The 21,880-nt window shown below is 37.8% G+C and overlaps 1 protein-coding gene and 1 pseudogene across 1 annotated transcript in view; both read right to left on the bottom strand.

Annotated features, from left to right (window-relative positions):
- mbc (myoblast city) overlaps positions 1-21,880 on the bottom strand; it is a 413,292-nt gene that overhangs the window by 276,613 nt on the left and 114,799 nt on the right. The window lies entirely within an intron of this gene.
- On the bottom strand, positions 12,606-13,949 carry LOC136877171 (uncharacterized; annotated as a pseudogene).

Here is a 21,880-nt window from a genome sequence, read left to right as displayed (position 1 = left end):
CTTAAACTCTTCGTAAGTGTTAATACTGAATTTAAAAGCGGTAAACCACATTAACGCCTTGCCTTCTAACAATCGAGATGCTATTCGTAAACGACGGTCGGTCTTAACGTGATTTTCTTGAAAGAATTCTTCGAGGTTGAGGAGAAACTCCTTAGCAGTATACTCTTCCTTCCCCGAAAATTTGGCTGGTTTTTCCTCAGTTATTTTAAAAACTGTGGAAACATTCATGGATTCTCCACTAGTGTTGTGAAGGCTAGATGATGAAACATCCTGTTCGATTTGCGATACTTTGCTGTTGAGAGCTTCTATACCTCCTTGGAGTTCAAGTTTTAGGGTTTTAATTTTCCCCTGTACGGAATTCTCAATTTCCTTGACCTCCTTTTCTATGTCGGTCTTGACTTCTGCTACGTCGCGACAGATACGAGTAATCTGCGTGTGAGCATTATCTAACTGAGTCTTAACACGTTTATCGGCCTCCTCTTGCTGACTTTTCATAAGAGTAATTTCGTTTCCCAACTTCATGAAATTATTTTTAACAGATTCATGAAGTTTGTCTTGAATAGACGCGATTTTAGTTTGCGCAAGAGATAATTGAGCATGGGACTCTTGAAATTCTTCCTTTAAGCTTTCTACTTCTTTAAGGACTTCCTGAGAAGAAGACGGGAAAGCAAGTTTTAAGTCCTCCGCCACTTGTGATTTTATATCTTGCTTAATGGTTTCTAAGTCACGTGTTAATCTTTCATTTATTTCCGTAAACTTAGAATCCATCCTTTTGTTAGATTCTTTAAATCTTTTTTCAATTTCGGCACCTGCACTATTGAGCCTACGTTCCAAATTATTATTAACTTCTGCAAATTTTTGATCAACAGATTCTGTCAATTTTACAATGTTGGCATCATTAGCCTCCCTTAGTTGAGTGATATTACGATTAGTTACTTCATTAGCCTCCTTTAGTTGAGTGATACTACGATTAGTTACTTCATTAGACTCCCTAAGTTGACCTATACTAGCCTTAGTGGCTTCCAGGGCCGCGTTAAGATTCTTTAAGTTGAGCTCCTAAAGTGTTATTAGATTCAGCAATCCTACGCCCGAGATTAGTGTTACTTTCCGTAATCCTGTCATTTAGACTGATTTTTAAAGCCTCAATGGCAGCTAGTATATTTTCCATATTAATGTCATTTTCACAGAATGCAGAAAATACAATCATTCACCTCATACGTAAAATCACCATTATTGTCCAATGGTAAAGTTCAAAATTTCACCAACACAAAATATCAAACACTTGTGCATAAAATTAAATATCACCATTATTGTCCAATGGTAAAGTTCAAAATCTCACCAACACAAAATATCAAACACTTGTGCATAAAATTAAATATCACCATTATTGTCCAATGGTAAAGTTCAATGTTTCACTGACATAAATATCAAAAATTTATATGAGACCGTGCATAAATATTATGCCTGAAATGTTTTACATAACAAGAGAAAAAAAATAATCACTTGTGCCATAAACTTAATCAGAGTTCTGTGCCAAAAGTTTAAAATTTCGTCAAAGTCATTGAATTGAACTTCGTAAAATGTTAACACATTCACTGAACTGGAATTAACGTACGTACTATGCACTTTTATTTGAATTGGTAAGTTAAGATATCACTGATTTCAAAGTTAATTTTTATCACTTCACTCTCTTTAATCTGGCCCCAACGTCACGGGTGCCACTATTCACTCTCTTTAATCGGGCCCCAACGTCATGGGTGCCACTATTCACTCTCTTTAATCGAGCCCCAACGTCATGGGTGCCACTATTCACTACCTTCTCTCTGTAACAGGAACGCCCGTACTTCAGTTTATCGGAGAGCATGAGGAACGACAAGGCGTGTACGGCCCATGCTAAGAGAGTGAGAGAGAAGGGTAGCGAAAAAAAAAAAATTTCATGATTAAGTGGATCCTTCAGTTTATTCAAATAGATATGCAAAGAATTATGTCACCTTTTACAGCTGAATCGTGGGGTTGTTCCTGACGGCGTGGAGAGGACGTTGTCCTGCGGCGGCTGCGTCGTCTTGCGGTCGGCGTCGGCGTTGTCTTCCGTCGTTGGTGTTTTCCCTGTATTAGTGTTGAAGACTCGAACCTGAGGCAGGAACGGGGAAATGTGGATCTTCCACATTGGACGTCATGGGGCACTGGTGTGACACTTCTCTAAGGCGAAGCACGCCGAAATAGTTCCCACAGTCAATGATGTTGAATGCACTTTAGCAGCATGGATAAAGTTAGAGTCACAGTTCCACGAGGATAAGATGGAAGGAATTATCGAATTTGGAATAATAATCGAAAACAATCTAGGACCTTCCGAGGTGCAGTGATTAAGCACTTCATAAAGAAAATTAAATTTACCGGGTACAGTCTCTGCACTGTACTCCATCAGCACAATACACTTGTTGAAATAAATGACAGTCCAAGTTCCATTATGTCGTAACACAGTTCAACGGATAGACACAGTCTTTAAATGAAATGAAGGTCGACACAGTCTATGCTAGGAACACTGTCGCTGTTTTCACACAGTCTTTAAATGAGATCAAGGCTGGCACAGTTTGTGCGAGAACACAGTCTTTAAATGAAATTAAGGCTGGCTAGAAACACTACTGCTGTTTTCACACAGTCTTTAAATGAACTCAAAGCTGGCACAGTTTATGCGAGAACACAGTCTTTAAATGAAATCAAGGCTGGCTAGAAACACTACTGCTGTTTTCACACAGTCTTTAAATGAACTCAAAGCTGGCACAGTTTATGCGAGAACACAGTCTTTAAATGAAATCAAGGCTGGCTAGAAACACTACTGCTGTTTTCACACAGTCTTTAAATGAACTCAAATATACAGCCGGACCGAGAGACGAATTATGTCGTGACGTGCTTATTTGCACACACTCACTGAACTTACGGCTTACTGCCGACTCACTCCACTCTCTGCCTTCAGCACACTGCCGCTGCATACCGCACACTCTCTCTCTGCCTTACCCCAGGCTGGCGACTTGCTTATATTGCCGAAGGCCGGTGGGCGTGGCTACGCATGTGGGCCCCAAGAATTTTTTTTATCTTGGCCATCTTCACACCGATTGACACGAAATTTCGGCTAGTAGCGTTCATTATTCCTGCCTGCAAGGTGACGCTATTGAAATATTGATATTATATTTCGTTCATGCAGCAATACTATGGAACACGAAGGAACCTTCTGCGTGACGTCGCTTGTCCTTGGCCGGTGTTCTAGAAAGTCGCGAACTTGCTCGCAGTTCCCACTATGCCAGTGCGCTCGGCGCAAGCTTACGGCCGGGTATTAGCGAGCTCCACTTAATAAAATAATGAAACGTGAATGCTCGTAGGGCGTTACCGTTTCAATATATATATATATACCATTTTAATGTGTTTAAATTTTTTAAAGTGTTTTATACTGTGGCCTATATGTTTTAATGTGTTTAATGTACTCGTGTCCAATGTACACTCAATACGTTTTAATTTATCGTAACTTTCACCACCACCTTTGATCACAAATATTTTAACCTCACACTACTGCAATATATTTTATTTCCATTTCCCATTAGACATCCGGATGATCTAACATAACATCTTTGTGATTTTGTCTAATGGCTGTATTATAATTATGTACTAGCTGATGATGGCCATGAAAGGCCGAAACCAGTACTAGTGTAAAATCCATTTACAATAAATAAGTATTGATCGGTGGAACACTTTTCTTGTCTATACATTGATTCCAATCAATACGGAAAATGTAACTTATAAATAATAATACAGATTCACATACTGCAGGAACAACTGAATGTCTCCTTTAAGTTCGTAACTTCCACTCATACATGTAAACAAAAATTATCATTAAAAGTTTGTGTTATAGTAAACAAATTTTCACTAAAAGCTCGAGTTATAATGTTCAAACGTTATCAAAATGGGTACTAAAATGGAGCAATAAACTGCAGATATGACAAGTTGAGTGGTACAAGTTTTCCGTTCCTCCACACGATAAAAATGAAATGTAATATTTCACACACATGTAGATTTATGAAGTCTTGAAGTTCACCAAAGTGCGGTGCCGTTCAAAGCAAGTACCAGAAAATATAGCTGGCTGATTTGTGCAAGGCTTGCAATAGAAGTAAGTTTCTTTACTTTGTCCCTTTACTTTTTGATTGCTGCAAATTATACAATCCTTATGTTTCTTCTTCTCATAGCCCTACGACCAAAAATTCAAAGATTCCAACCCAGCATATCAATGGAAATCTGGGAAGACCATACCAAGAAAGTAACCTGTGCAAAAGAATCAAGACCTAAAATCAGACCCCCAGAAGACCAGGATATGATGGAATCCATTAAGAAAGGGAGATTTTAAAGGCTATGTAGAAAATGAGGAATAATAGATCTCCCAGACTGGATGGAATCAGGACTGAACATCTTAAGCAAACTACAGATGAACTGTTACCAGTACGGATGGTGCTATTAAACAAATGTTTAGAACTTGGGCAAATACCAAGTGAATGGAAAAAATCAACCATTAAGCTACTGTAGAAGGGAAAGGAGAGTACTGATGATCCAAACTCGTACCGAGGAATTGCACAGGAGTCGGTTGCCCTGAAGCTGTTAACTCATTGGGCCCGAGCCACGGAACCGTTCCGTGCTTCGTCTCCGTGGACCAAATGCCGGACCACGGAACTGTTCCGTTGTCTCATTTTACTACGTAATTCAACTTTTCCTCAAGAGATGGCAGAATGAGTTGCATTTATAATTTGTGTAGGGACTCTTTCTTTGCAGTGTTATATGCTCTTGTGCTTGATGTTAGTTTGAAGTGGGCTATCTCTAGACTTTGAGATTCGCTTGTAAACAAGATGGAACTGATATTTACCGATATATAACCCCTTTTAGGAAGTAATAATGATTAGGAATGTCATTTTTTTCAGTGAAATTAGTAGTAATATTAGTAGCCTACTAGTGTGAGCAACGCTCCTGAAGAACAAATAGATGTGAAAATCGAAGAGGAAGTGCAAAGAGAAGACTGTTAGAGCTCAGCAGGCGGACTGAGTTTGGTCCCGTGATGCTAATAAAATAAAATGTTTTACTGTATTCCTTGTTCCGCAGTTTGTGGTATGAATGCCTTTTGTTTTCATGTATATTTAAATCGTTAATGGTCTTCTCATGATATGAAGCAACACTCTATTTCCTCCAAAATAATCCCAGCGCCAATGCAGTTTCAATCCAACAAATATGCATGGCTCAATGGGTTAACAGGGATACTGACATCCAGGATAGACCCACCGCTACCAGAAGAGCAATGTGGCATCTGTAAGCAAACGTCAACACTCATGGCAGCAGAGAATCTACTACGACATATAACAATGACGCTGGAGAAACCTAACGGCAAACTTTATGTATTTGTGATATAATTCCTTTAGTTTTGCCAATTGCCACCTTTTCAATACAATAAAAATATATTACAAACTTACATATTTATTATGATGTTTACATGGTACATGTTTCGCTCCTTTTCGTGAGCATCATCAGCCAAACTATCATTAATCTAAGATTGTGTAAGATCATAAAACAATTCTTTTGGTTCAAGATTACTCCTATAAAACTAATTGACAATCTTATAACATTTTAAAAGTCACACAACAATAAAATTATGTCTTAAGTTAACACTTTTTGTCTAAAATCTTCTTCAGTCCAAACATTTTATCACCGAAACTCATCCGGTGAACATCTTTTAAAATTGTTTAAAAATAAGAATATAATAAAATAAAAAAAACTTTTGAAATCTGGCTAGTTGTGTTGATTCTCGTTGCTTAACTTGTATAATTGTCATTAAAACTTCATAACAGTACTGAATATTTTCTGCAGTTGATAATTGTCATTATGGTCGATAAGACTTGTTCTCGTTGCTGGAGTAACATTTATAAAATGTATTGGTATTAATTTATATTATCAATGGGGTAAAACTGTTCGTGAACAAACTTGTTGATGAAACACTTTTTGATGTGATATTGGATTTAAAATGTTCTCAAACGTTCAATAATGGCTCGTTGGTGTATCTGTAATGAAAGAGAAAAATTATATGTTTATGGTTTTGATTGTATTACTGTATAACATCTTATTGGAAGAACTGTCACTTTCCTTTCTGCTGCATAATTGTTTGGTGTTACTCCTAGACTCTTGAGAACTACTTGTTATCCTGTTTGCACTTCTTGTGTTGTATGAGTGAGTGTGGATGAGTTTACGTTTTGGCGGGGAAGGGGAAGGGGAAGTTAAGGTAGGCGGCGCATTGGTAGGTGGAGTAGACTGTGGAGGGGATAGTCTAGGGGAAGTGAGGGGAGAAGTTGAGTTTGTTTGTGTCAATAAGCCATTAACTTTTATCGGATTAAAATGTTTATAGAATTTATTTATACCTGATTTGAGTATTTGTATTAGTTCCGGTAATTGTAATAAGATGGGATTCTTTATTTCTATTTTGTCATTTAGGTTTTTATTTTTATTGTATTGTTGATCTAAATAAATGTATATGTTTTCCAATTCCGTCATTTCTTTTCCTTTTTCTACTCTTCTTAAGATTTTTAAATCTCTTTCAATAGTTGTAAAACTGTGTCCAGTTTCTTGCATGTGTGTACTCATTGCAGAATGTTTCCTGTGTTTGGCTGCATTTACATGTTCAAGATATCTTATTATAAAGCTTCGGCCAGTCTGGCCAACGTATGAAAAATTGCACTCTGCGCACGTGAGCCTATATATTCCAGATCCTTGATATTGATTACTATTTGTATTAACTTTATTGTGGTTGAAGAAAACGTTTCGGTTCGTGTTTTGGGTCTTGAAGGCAATGTTAATATTTTGTTTTTTGATGGTATTAGTGATTTGGTATATAGCTGGGTTAGTAAATGTGAAAATTGCAAATTTGGATTTTTTATTTTTATCTGGTACAAGATTAGTGGCCAATTTTATTTTCACCTTATTAATGATTTTGTCAATCATTTCTATTTTGTAACCGTTACTGAGTGCTAGATTTTTTATAAAATCAAGTTCTTTCTTTAAATTCTTGTTTGTTAGTGGAATTTTTAGGGCTCTGTAAACCAAACTAAAAAATGCTGCCTGTTTGTGAGAGTTGGGGTGGAGTGACTCGTTTTTGATCGTTACTGGAGTAAACATCGGTTTTCTATAAATCTGGAAGTCAAATTTGTTTCCTGCTCTCTTTACATTTATATCTAGGAAACTTAATGAATTGTTCCTTTCATCTTCCTTAGTGAATTTTATATTACTGTCTAATTTATTTAAGAAATCCAAAATATTATCACTATTGTTCAGTTTACTGTCTATTATAACAAACGTGTCGTCCATGTATCTCAGCCAAAGGTTTAGTCCATCTATGTTATTTAAAATTTTAACATGTTCTAAATGATCCATATAAATGTTAGCTAGTATACTTGATGCAGGGTCACCCATTCCTAAGCACATTTGCTGATATATCTTTTGATTAAATGTGAAGTAATTATTATTTAAAGTAAATCTTAATACATTTATGAATTCTTCTATTTCACACTTAATTTACTATGATTGAATAAATTTATTTTGATTATATAAATGGTTTCGTTGATCGGTATGCAAGGGTACATGTTAGTTATATCATATGAACACATTTTATGATGTGGTTGCAGTTCGAATTTATTTACTTTATCACAGAATTCTATTGAATTATTAATTGTAGAATTATTGTAAAATTTATAGTGCTTTTTCAAAAAATGATGTATAAATTTAGAGGTCTTATATGTTGGGCTATTCATGCAGTTAATTATAGGTCGCATAGGTATGTTAGCTTTATGGATTTTAGGCATGTCTCTGGCTGTTGGTATTTTGGGATTCATATTTATCAGCTTCTGACATTCTAGATCATTAAAGAGAAAAGACGAATTTTTAAGTAATTTCTTTAGGTTTCGTTGAATTTTGATTGTAGGATCTTTCTGTATTATCGAATAGGCTCCATTTGAGAAAAATTCTTCTGTTTTCTTAATGTAATCTTGCTTATTTAAAATAACTGTAGTTTCTCCTTTATCAGCTTTGGTTACTATTATGTTGCTTTCGTTGATTTTAGTTTTTAATTCTTTGATTTGTTTAGTGAGGTCGGGATTCAAGTTGTTATTTATTTCTTTTACTAAGGTTGGAAGTTTCTTTTTAACTTCGAATCTTGTATCACTTTGCGATTCTAAAGGCAATTTCCCTATATTAGATTCTACTTCAGCTACAGTGGTTATTACATCTTCTATTTGATGATTGTTAGGCCAATTAAATTTTGATCCTTTATTCAGTAAGCTCATTTCACTATCCGTGAAGGTGACATCTGATAAATTTACAGTGGTGGGGATGTTTTTAAGGTCTGAGTTAGTCTGTTTTATTCTTGTATTATGTTTTTCGGATTTTGTTTTGTTCTCTATTAAATGTGATATTTTGTTTTCTATAGTTCTTTGTTTCTTCTCTAATACACCAACGAGTTACTCATTAGTAAATTGTTGTACTGATTGCCATTCTAACGGGGTTAGAAGGTCAGAGATTTCTAAATGTGTACGATAAAGTTGTAAGTTTAAAAACGACTTTTTTCTGTAATGTGTTTTTATCTCGTTTTTTTAGCCAGATTTCATTTACTTTGTTTTGAGTGTCTACTAAATTTGGCATAGATAAGTTTCGTCTTTGTACAGATTTCAAAAACTTTGGTACTAGTTTGAATTTTAAACATTCTTTTAAAAAATATATGTCTTTCGCGATCTTACCAATCTTAACCTTAAGATTAATGAATCTGTTTTTATAACCTGCAAAACTTTATGTATATCACAAATATACTTGTAACTTGTAAACTTTATGTAGTCTTTGTTGATTACTCGAAGGCCTTTGATTTAGTCAACAGAACTATACTTATGAACAAGTAAGAAACACTAACAGGCAGAACAAGAACAACGACCCTCATATTGAATATATTAGCAGGAAACTAAATACCCAAGTCTACGACGGAGTTGGGAATTCAAACTGGATAATGCAAACAAATGGAGTACTTCAAGGTGATCCCCTGAGCCCCACCCTATTTAATGTGCTCACATACAATGTTGGCGACAGAATTCAAGAAACAACAAAGGCAAAATTAACACGTTGAGTGCCAGACCGAATTTCATAGGACTGCCGTCTAGTGCCGTGAGCTAATAACATCGAGTTACTCCCTGGTGCCAAAACGTTCACAGGCTTAACCAAGCAAATGATCGCTGAAATGAGGATGTATTTATGATATATTACGTCAACTTATTATGTATATTAGGTAACATATTGCGACCCCATATGGGGTCGTATTGGTCATTACGAATTGTACACGAACACACGCCCCCATATGGGGTCATACTTATACAGTAGTTACTGTCCCGACGCTCGGTCATACTTACCTTTTCCTTTGCAGAGACGCGTTATACGCTGTTGATTATGAGAGATGTGTATGCTTGTTCATACTGGGGCCGTAAAAAAGTAGGATCCCCGATTTTTGGTCAGGAAATGTTTGTAAATGGCGATCCTCCGATTTGAGGTTAGGAAATTTTCGTATAAAATGTTGCTATATAAAGTAGTGAAAATCATGTAAATTTGGTTAATTAGGATGTAACAGAATATTATTATAAGAATAATTCGTAGTTACGGATATTGAATAAGTATATAATTTTATTTGTATAACATTTAATTTGAGTGAGAGAACCCAGCAGCGATGATCGTGCAACATGGGAAACCAGTGACTATATCGTTGAAGACGGTCATAACTGTTGCAACAGCTGGCTTGGAAACCCGGAATACAGCGGCGATGTGTATGCTGAAGACTGTAATTTATCAATATGAACATGCGAGATCGCTATTTGCTCTGTACTGAGTTCAAAATTAATGAAACTATATACTACGTTTTCACTAATATATAAGTAATAATAATAATAACGTAAACGTTTCCACCTTTTCAATACTACAATATGTTCACAAAATTACAAATTATACGGTACTAGTTTCGACCCATCTAGGGGTCATCATCAGCCGTATTGGAGCAAAGATCATTTGTGGCGAAATCCTAAGACAATGTTATTTTAAAGAATAACAAGTGAAATGAGATGTTATGGTAATAGTTAATAATACAAGGAATATACATACTAAGAGGTTTTTAACAAAGAATAAAGTATAAATGGGGTGTTGTAAAAATTATAATCATGGAAATCAGTAAGTTCTTGTATTGAAATGAAATATGGCTTAGGAAGAGGGCTTAAGGTGGGGCTGAAGGGTGCGGGAGAAAGTGTAATTGTCTTGGAAAAGTACCTTTGATTAAATTTAGGATTGAGTTTAGGTTGGCTGCATTATTGTTTCTGAGGAAAGTGATAAATAGATCGAAGAGTATGTTGGGTTTCTCTGAGATTTCATTGAGATTGTGACTGGCATTAAAGTATTGGTCTAGGTGTATGTAGTAATTTTCCATTATGTTCAGTAAAGGGCCCTTGTTTGCTAATACGAGGATGTCCATGTCTTGTTCAATATTGGTGAAATTATGGTTATAATCTTGCATGTGTTGGCCGATGGCTGAAAACTTGTTGTATTTTATTGCGTTAGTGTGCTCGTGGTATCTGATAATGAAGTTTCTCCCGGTTTGCCCGATGTAGGTTTTTTACAGGTGGTACATTTGATCCTATAAACTCCTGATTTTAAAAAACTGCTGGTCTTGTTGATGTGTGAATATTTTCACTAAGTATTTTACTGCTCGATTTGCTAGTAACGACTTAAAAAAGAAAAGGAAACTCGCAGCACTGCACAATTACATAAACAATCCATGCGCGAGATAGACAATGACTTTTTCACCCTACATAGCACTTTTGACGTACCCATATGGGGTCGCGCCAAAACAGGAATTGAAAAATAGAAGGTGGACTATGCACGTACTTAAATAGACGACCAGCAGATGGCAGGAAGAGAACTTATACAGCTTCAAATCACATACTTACTGCGCACCCAAATGGGTTCGCACAGTTCTCGATTTGGAACGAACGTACGACCCCATATGGGGACGTGAAGTTCAAAAACTTGACTACTCTCACGTACCCATATGGGGTCGCTTGGCACTCAACGTGTTAAACATATATGCGGATGATATGGCAACAGCTTCAGAGCAGATAAATGACTTGCAAAAGGCAGTAGACATATTAAGTGACTGGGCCCGGAAAAACAAAGTTACAATCAATGACAAGATGGAAATGATAATTTTTCGAAATGGTGGAAGGCCAGCAGTTTCTGACCAAGTGACCTGCTACGACAAGGAACTGAAAATAATCAACAACTTCAAATACCTAGGCACTGCCCTACAGGTTACAGGAAGAAGCTTTAGGCTACACATAAGATAAAAACACAGCTACCACAATAAAAGCTATAAACAACATTGGACACCTAAATCTATTTCACTGGAAACAGCAATGGCACTTTTTCAAACGAAGGTGCTGCCCGTTCTGACACATGGACTCAAGCTAATATGGAATTCCGTAACTACAGGCAATTGGAAGAGACAGAAAAGACAAAATCCAGATTTCTCAAAAGAGCCCTTGGTGTATCAAAGACAACCAGATCCAGACTGGTGTACAAGTTTGCAAGAGAAACGTTCCTAATAGAGGATCTATGGATAATTCTCCTACTACCGACTATGGAAAGTTACGACAAGCTGCTTCAAAATCTACACAATAAAAAGTGGGATATACCGATGGAATTCTACACAACAAATGCGATGCTAGACAGAAGATGGATGCAACCTCTGTGTGAAATGAGGCAAGTCGTGACCAGGCTTGCAGTTCATGGTTTCACCAAACAAGATTTGATCCTGAAAAGTGTTTCATGATCCACATGAAAACTGCGTGTGTAAACTATGTAACAGTACACGTGGAACTTACCACATAACCATGTGTCCAAACCAAACCAGGTCAATAGTCGAATATAGCAAGGAGTGACATGACTGCTCAGAACTAGGAAATATGCTGTATTACTAGTTAGGTCAAACTCTAAAAGGAATATGACATATATGTATCATTATGGCCATTCAGCCGCAATAAATTCTTTATAGTGCTACAAAAAGTGAGACTTTTCGTTCAGGCGTTCCTCTCTGTCAGCTGACCCTGGATGCGACCTTTTCCTTGGATTTCAGACATTCTCAACTAGACTTTCGACTGCGTTACTTCACGTGTGGCAAAGGCTTTTCACTGCCATTCTTCTTTTCAATGGTGTACAGAATGTATCAGTTTGCAATGCACACTTCCAGACACCAAAAGAAAAGTTTTTGCCACCACTTTAGGGATTTCCTAATAGTGATCATTCCGACCAACACCACACATAGTTTTCATGGAGCTGATAAAACAAGTTGGTTTCATCACTATCTTGTGTAGTCCTCCTTTCAGTGCTCCCTGTTTTACTAGCTTGGGATTACTGACTCTTCCACAAATAAGTGAACTAGTAGTATGGCATTTCCTGCTGTCCAGTTCTTTACCCAAGTCTATGCTACTGTAATACCAGTCAGCAAAGAGATGCTATCCTTCAATGTTACCAATGCTGCGCTCAAGATGGTCCATTAGTGACAGAACAATTCTTGCACTGAACGGTTTATCTGCATAGGGTAATTTACACACTTCACTTGTAAGTTTTCTGTAATATGGGATTATGCTATGTTAGTATCCTGTAGAACTGTTCGCAAGAACAAATAAGTCTAGGCCCCATTTGGTAGATTTCTTTGGATTGTACGTCTTGAGCGAAATTTTAGCCTTGAACCCAACAGATGACTTATCAATAGCAATATTTTTTCCTGGTACAAAATATTTCTGAAAATGTCTTTTGTTACAATTGGCTTTACGTCACACCAACACAGATAGATCTTATGGCGATGATGGGAGAGGAAAGGACTAGGAATCAGCCGTGGTCTTAATTAAGGTACAGACCTGCATTTGCCTGGTGTGAAAATCGGAAACCACAGAAAACTATCTTCAGGGCTGCCGACAGTGGGGTTCGAACCCACTATCTCCCGAATACTGGATACTGGCCGCACATAAGCGACTGCAGCTATTGAACTCGGTCTGAAAATTTCTTTCAATATGTTCTACACCACCATGTATTTTCCTTGTTCGCCGTAGAGTCCTGTTGTTGCATTCCACTACATCATTCCCCATCTACAACATCCAAAAGATCTGTAGAAACCAATCTTTTGACATTACGTCATGAAAGAATTTTATCTGTGACACCCACTCACTGGACCAGTAATTTTTATATCAGGCAATGGAATGATACCTAAAAATGCCCTCATTTCAGTAACACTTACTTCGGTCCATTTGTTCCATATGGATCTAGGGCTGAGCTGAAATTTTGCGATTTATCACGTGCATACCTGTTGGTCTCAGTAACAATTGCACCATGCAACTCATTGTAAAAAAAAATAGGGAAAAATAGTCAATAGGCTCTGCATCATGTGGCAAGTTCATCTTAGGTCTGGAACTATTACAGAATGTGTGTTCCTTCAGTTTCCTATCATCAGACTTCACTTCCTTCCACCCGTCAACATACGGCAATCTTCCCGCGCTTTCATCATTAGTGAAACTTTCATCACTCGATTGTTCAATTGTCCCTTGTATTTAATTCTCAAAATCACTATCATCACCGCTGGATTCTTTTCCTAACACTTCGTTTATCTGTTCCTCATCTAAAATATCATGTCGCTTTCTATTCAACCCAGAAGGGCCACTTGCAACCTCGCCTGATACCATATGGTCAAGCACTGCAAAGAGAGAGAGAACATGCTGTATCTCATAGTTTATTTCCTTTGCAGCTTTCCTATATTGCGTGGAGATGGCAGCAAATGCTACTCCATGGCTCCTTGAACACATCTCTTGGGGACACTGCGATATACACTATAACCAACATGCGACCGCAGAGAACGGAAAATGTGAGATGTTTACTATACATCGACAAACAACTGTGGAAACGTATTATGCTTATTGATCATATATCGGCAATCATCCGCAAAAGGTTAATCTCATTCTTAACAAGGAAAACCGCATCAAAATATTCCCCATTCTCAAGAGTACCAGGTGAGCAGATTACAAGCTGTCCTGCATGGGGGGGTCCAGTCCAGCCACAATATCGGCCAAGGTCATGGCCGACAAACCAGCAATCACAAACTTCCTGGGAAATGTAAGTGCATTACCAGCCCAAGTTAAATATCTGCTGAAACCACACATGTAAAGTAGTGTGCTCTTCCATGAGTGTTTACGAGGGTTGGTATCTTGAAGATACCAGTCCGGCTGGAAAATGTGACATATACAGGCGAAAGGACAAGGGGTTAACTACATGTGTGGACAATGAATAGCACTGAAATATCGTAACACACTAATTTATTACGGTATTATAAAGGGCAATATGGCCTTTCCGGTGCAAAAGAATGACAACACAGTACACATAAAGTTGACATGACAAGCCTGGGCCTAAAGACCCTCAAAGTAGTCCCCTGCTACTGACACCACACACTGCCAACGATGTGGGAGGCACTGAATACCATCAGCTTCAGCATTTACCGCACCATGTGTGAATCGGGTCACCTGTTGGCACACAGCATTAGCAATGTCCTCTCGTATTGCAAACCGCCTACAACGTAGTGGTTCCTTAATCTTTCGAATGAGATCAAGTCACAGGGCGAAATGTCGGGAGAGTACGGTAGGTGCTCCAATTCTTCCCAACCCCAACATCGCAGTAACTGCCCTACACACTCTGCTTTATGTAGTTTTGCATTGTCGTGCAGGATTATTGCACTGTCCACAAGATCCGGACATTTGTCACGAGCGCCATGTCGCACTTGTCGCACCAGGAAGTCCCTGTAGTACTCTGCAGTCACTGTTCTGCCATGTGGAACAAAGTGGCAAACAATGACACCCCTGATGTCATACGTGACGATCACCATCAATTTCACTGGGGAAAGATTGACGGATCTTCTGCCTCCTTGGTGATGCAGCATGTTGCCACTCCGTGGACTGACGTTCCAGTTCTGGTTCGTATGCCCTGGACTAAAATTCATCGATGGCAATTATTCGTGACAAGAATTGATTGCCGTCCTGTTGCCAGCGTGCAAGGTAGTCGGAGCATACTGCATAGCGCACCCACCTTTGAACTTCCATCAGTGCATGCGGTACCCACCGTGATGAACTTTTACGCAGTTGTAGCTCATCTTGATTATGAGTTTCGTTTCTGTATTGACAGATTACACATGTACAGATAAGAAAGGATTTCCACCTTATCAATACTGTTTATTGTAAGAATTAGCTTACAGTACCGGATTCGACCCTAATTGGTCATCATCAGCTGAACATAAATACCTTTACATATATACATCAAGCAAAAAAGGTATTTATGTTCAGCTGACGAATATTAGGGTCGAAACCGGTACTGTAAGCTAATTCTTACAATAAACAGTATTGATAAGGTGGAAATCCTTTCTTATCTGTACATGTTGTAGCTCATAACGCAATATCCTGTGGACAGTGCGTTTCTCGATGCCACTTGCCCCCTCTAACTCCAGTAGCGTCCATCATCTGTCTTCATCCAGGAGCTGCTCGATTATGGCATGTGCCACGTCGGTCCGCACACTGACAGGTCGTCCTGAACATTGCTTATCACTGGTTGACACACGTCCTTACTGCAACTTTCCTACCCACCGTGCTACTGTACGGTATGGTAGGGCATTATTCCCAAGGGCTTCCACTAATTCACTGTGACATTCCATCTCATTTCTCTCTCGGAGAACGGCTATTTTAATGTAAGCCGGCTGCTCAACACGGGTTACTTCCATCTCTCACGACACTCACCAACTGACTGATTTCACAGCCGTCGCTGCGCTACTACCAGCTATCACAAAGCTATCTTTGATGGTTATGAATTTCATGTTTTTGGTCCGTATTGAACTGAGAATAATATATAAGTAATAATAATAATAACGTAAATGTTTCCACCTTTTCAATACAATATATTCACAAAATTACAAAATTATACGGTACTAGTTTCGACCCATCTAGGGGTCATCATCAGCCTATTGGAGCAAAGATCATTTGTGGCGAAATCCTAAGACAATATTATTTTAAAGAATAACAAGTGAAATGAGATGTTATGGTAATAGTTAATAATACAAGGAATATACATACTAAGAGGTTTTTAACAAAGAATAAAGTATAAATGGGGTGTTGTAAAAATTATAATCATGGAAATCAGTAAGTTCTTGTATTGAAATGAAATATGGCTTAGGAAGAGGGCTTAAGGTGGGGCTGAAGGGTGCGGGAGAAAGTGTAAATGTCTTGGAAAAGTACCTTTGATTAAATTTACACTTTCTCCCGCACCCTTCAGCCCCACCTTAAGCCCTCTTCCTAAGCCATATTTCATTTCAATACAAGAACTTACTGATTTCCATGATTATAATTTTTACAACACCCCATTTATACTTTATTCTTTGTTAAAAACCTCTTAGTATGTATATTCCTTGTATTATTAACTATTACCATAACATCTCATTTCACTTGTTATTCTTTAAAATAATATTGTCTTAGGATTTCGCCACAAATGATCTTTGCTCCAATACGGCTGATGATGACCCCTAGATGGGTCGAAACTAGTACCGTATAATTTTGTAATTTTGTGAATATATTGTATTGAAAAGGTGGAAACATTTACGTTATTATTATTATTATTACTTATATATTACAAAGCTATCTGTTGTTCTGCATACACACTATGCCTGCAGAACTTTCATACGACACATACAGTAAAACCTCGTTAATTCGAAGTCGTTGGGACTCAAAAATCGGACTTCGAATTACGTGATTTCGAATTAACCGCCAATTCGCAATTCAGAAGTACCAAACCTCGTTGCGTTACAAAATATTCTAAGGCCCGTTACTGCATGCAGTTAACCTTGATTCACAGTTTATACCTTCCCAATGCTATGAAAAAAAAGAACTATTTCCAAAATATATCCAAGAAGGTGCATTTACAGTATTCAAATAATGCACTTGGATATCTCACTGGCAAACATAACCTCACGCAATGAAAGAAAGAAAGAAAGAAAGAAAGAAAGAAAGAAAGAAAGAAAGAAAGAAAGAAAGAAAGAAAGAATTAGCACGATTCAAAGACGAGCAGAAATCTATGCTGTCTCCCATGTGCAAGTGCTTTATTTATTGCATTACTATACTGTATGCATTTTAGATGCCTTGTATTTACACAGAAAGTACCCGATGCCCTTAAAATCGAACTTTCCTACGACTCTATCCTTGTACGATTTCCCGCCATGGCACTTCTCTCGTTCTTCAGAAATGTAAACACTTGCCGCGTCACTAAGACCCATTAATACATGCAATCACCTCGATTCACAGTTTAAACCTTTCAAATGCCATGGAAAAAACTATTTCCGAAATGTGTCCAACAAGGTGCATTTACAATGTTCAAATAATGCACTTGGATAAATCTCTGAAAACATAACCTCGCGCAACGAAAGAAAAAAAATCACACAATTCAAAGACGAGGATAAATGATGCTGGTTCCCCTGTGCAAACGCATTATTTTTTTTGGATTTCTGTACTGTTTGCATTTTTAGATGCTTTGTACTGGCATGGAAAGTGCCTGACGCCTTAAAAAATTGTGGATTATTGAACTTTTCTATGACGAGAGGATAAAGTTTCTCGCTTCCATGTGCATTGCAACGCACTACAATGACCCCCATACCCCTACCCTTGTACGATTCACCGGCTGGCACTTTCTCCTTTAAAACCATAAGACCGTGTGGGCTCGCATTAAAAGAAAGCAATGCAGTTTCATCGGCAATGACAAAGTTGTTCAGTGCCTACGAATTTATTATATGAGCCATGCTTTTTTCGTCAAATGTCGGCATCGCCAGTGTTCGCAGATTCTGTTTTTCCGCACACCGCCTGTTGCGCGATATTACGGCGTTCCTTAAAAGGTTGAATACAAAATAATTCCGATTTCATTCAACTTAGCAATCATGAAGCGCAATGTAGATGCACCGAAGTGAGTGTAAGTGCGTAAAGCTACCCTTTCATGTTCCGGAACACGCGTTATATTATGACGCAGATAAATTTCGAGTTGAAATTACTCTGTAACATACTATTGTTTCGAATTAAAAGTCTGAATTTCGGTAATGGGGCTGACATTGTACTTCGAATTACGAATTATCTGTATTTCGAATTAAACTATTTAAATAACATGCAAAACTGTATCTCATGTTTCCGTGAACGAGAGCTTCTTCGAATTAGGCGGGATTTTGAATTAACCGATTTCGAATTATCGAGGTTCTACTGTATATGTTTGTGAACCGTTCACATATCTACAAGAAAAAAAATAGTTGCCATGACTTTTGCTCCAATCCTCGTATTTCCAATTCGTATGTGCGTACAGAATCGGCTCATGCTGTCATGAGATTACCATATTTCCTCGTGTTAGACCTCCTTTTTATTTACTTTTATAGCCACAAAATGTAGGGAGGGGTGGGAGGTTCTAATATGCGACAGCCTACCATTTCATGCAGTGACATGACTTCTGGCTACGAAGAACTATAAATTGTACGTGTGTGTATTCTATACTACTCTTTAACACATTTATGATTTATTCAGAGTCTTACTGGCTACCTTCACTGAAGGGCAGTATTTCTAAATAAAAAATAAAATAAAGAAAACAATAAATGGTGACCACATGAGTTTTAGGCCTAGATATGCTGTAAATGGAATCAATTAGTTTTATTTACTCCTATATCATGCCAGTCATTTCATCTCATTAACTCCTCTGATGAGGTTGATGACCGGGCGGGCATCCAGTCATAAAAACTCGCTACGAAGATTCATTTCACATCTTATACAATCCCATATAGAAACAGGATAAGGGTTGGACAAAGAGTTTTATTTATCATATTATGCAAATGTTAGGAGTTGTACTTCCGAACATAATACATTGTGATTGGAAGCATTCTTTGGATAACTGAGGCTGCTGAAAGCCAGAAGCCAGACCTTTATTTTAAAATATATCTCATGCTTGTTTTCTACATTTATCACATCAGTATTTACCTAAACAACTGCAGTTGATATAGAGGGAGGTATGCTATCTCTAAGTGCCTGGATAATGCCTGAAGTTCCACGACGAAAAAAATAAATAAGAGGAAAACTTGCTGTATTTATGGATATCTAAAGGAGTGGAGGTAATGTGTTTTATTATCATAACGTTTAATTTCGTACCTTCATTGTCTCTATGCTTTTTTAGGTATCTTGACAAGTAAAACAATCGTTAGGACTGGGTTGCTTTTATCAAGTTTTATACCTACTTTTCCAAAAATTACCTATTTTGGCCTGACTTATGAGATATTAAACGATCACAATGTTAATGATCTTGTCTGCTGCTACATTAATAGCAACATCTGTGAATATTTCTTAACTAAAGTAAATTTATGTCCTTATCCTGAGGTGGTGCAGCTCATTTTAGGCATGCCCCCAATGGAGGTGAGCAGTATGTAACATATTACTGCATACCAACCTTCCTGTCATTCTTAACTCTCTGGAAGGACCAGAAATCAAACTCGGGCACCTGAGAACAGCAGCTAATTGTGCTTACCATTACATTGCAGAGGCGGACATTCTTAACTACAAAACACAAACATACCGTATGACTGATGTGTGATTGCAATGCATGGCTAAGACATATGAAACTGTTAACCTATTTGTATGATATCCTCTGAGCTACAGCAAGGTATGGAGGCAGACATTTCTTAACTATGGAACTCAGATGTGCTGCATGACGCTGATGTGTGCTTGCACTGCACAGCTCAGATGGATAAAACTATTCACCTATTTGTGTGATATCATTGGAGCTGCAGTACAGCCTGTACCCGCTACGAAGCGGAATTTGCATGCGTGCGCGTCTAACACATGAGGAAATATGGTGGGTACTACATCAAAAATTCCTCAGGAAAATATCTTCAGCATATTTCTCAACAATCGGAAATTTTCTACATCTCTGTCTAATGGCAATGAAGTTACTGAAGTCAAAGCCATACAAGTAAACTGCAGTACACGAGTTAAACCTAGTGATCTTTACAGTGATCATTATCTCTGGGGTTTATTAAAATATAAAATATACAAGACAAATCCACACAACTTAGAGAACTGAAGCCTATGATCTATATATTGAGCCCAATTGGCTCATAGCATTGTCTTTAAAATATTATAAGTTACAAAAAAGTATAAGGGAATAAACTACAGTTCCATTATAGGCCGGATGTGCGGCGCCACTTCGCTTGTCCAAGCTTGGAGCCAAGTTCCACGTGTCAGGGTCATTTGATGACGAAATAGGAAGTACTGGAATATTCCGTGAGGTGTGTGATCAAGGTCTTCAGTTTTAAGTTGGCAGCACTTTCAAGCAGCGAATAGCAGCGTAGCAAGTTTGAAATGATGGGGGAAAATTAAAGATGGATGCCGTACGAATGACCTCCAAAATTAATTAAATCCACTAAGGGATAAGGTGAAATCAATGTTAAACTCTTCCGAGAACAAGAATTAAAGACGGCATATTACTAATAATTTATTGTAATAAATGAATGCAGGCATACGTGACGGGATATTACATCACTGTTGATGGGGTTCCCCAAGCTCCATACCCAGAAGCTCGTGTGCAAGAAGAAGACGCGTGCTGCTCAAGACCCTCACTCTGCTACGGAAATTTGAACGGCTCGGACGTATAGCGTATGGTGGTCAACGCGGACTCATAATCTTGAGCATTTCCTAGTCCACTAACTAATTGTCGATAGGATACGACGGGGTCCGATAGACTATGTGTTTCAACTGAATAACGACCAAAAATCTGGTAAAATTCGGGAAGGCGATTTTACAATATTAACTGTGACGAGGTAGAAAGACCGGAGCAAGATCGATGCAAGGACGCTTTACAGTGCCACGTGTTAAACTCGCGAAAAGAGCAGAGACAAAGTATTCATTACTAGTGTAAATAAGTGTTTTATGTGCTATAATAAGTTACTTATATATGTGTTTGTGTGTATTTTAGTGTATTAAGACGTGAAGCCGTGTGAATTCATTAGCCGCAAGAATGAAGAACATGGTCATGGAGAAAGGCACTGGTTCACGTGTTAAGGCCGCCTATATGATGCCTTAAGTTCATCATGGGGCCGACCTGAAACCATGAGGCCGTGGAGCTGAGTATGGAGCGTCGCCGAATCGATAAGTACCCTGATTCATTATATCTGGCATGTGCATGATTAGCTGTTAACTTGTAAATAAATTAATGCATGACAATTCGTTTTTTATTTATTTTATTTTTGTTTATTGTAGCAAGGATAGTTAGAGTTTAGGGCGTAAATTTCATACTGATGCCTAGGGGGGAGTGAATATTGTAAATAAGAGGCGTGTGTTGAATATGGTCTTCATAAATGATGAAATAATAAGTGTGTGTAAATAATAATCTTCTATAGTGATACGTGTGTGAAATATGGTTTTCCTTAGTGCGCGATCTTCTGATAAATACCAGCGTGTGTGTGTGTAAATATTTAAGTGATTTAGGAGGCATTCAGTGTAAGGTATAGTGAAAGGGAATAAGTAGATTAGCCTAGCATGTTGCATGATTGCAAAGTCGTCGAGAGGAATTTCATTGACTGAGAGATTCGAACCTTGGTTGTTCCGGCACATTACAGTGAAATTTGAGAGTGTATGTCATCAGTAAGTAATGTGTATTGTTAACCAGTGAACGAAAAGTGTGCTGTAGGGAA

This window comes from Anabrus simplex, chromosome 7 (genome assembly GCF_040414725.1).
Source record: "Anabrus simplex isolate iqAnaSimp1 chromosome 7, ASM4041472v1, whole genome shotgun sequence".
Lineage (NCBI taxonomy): Eukaryota > Metazoa > Arthropoda > Insecta > Orthoptera > Tettigoniidae > Anabrus > Anabrus simplex.
This window is presented reverse-complemented; position numbering and strand designations above follow the sequence as displayed.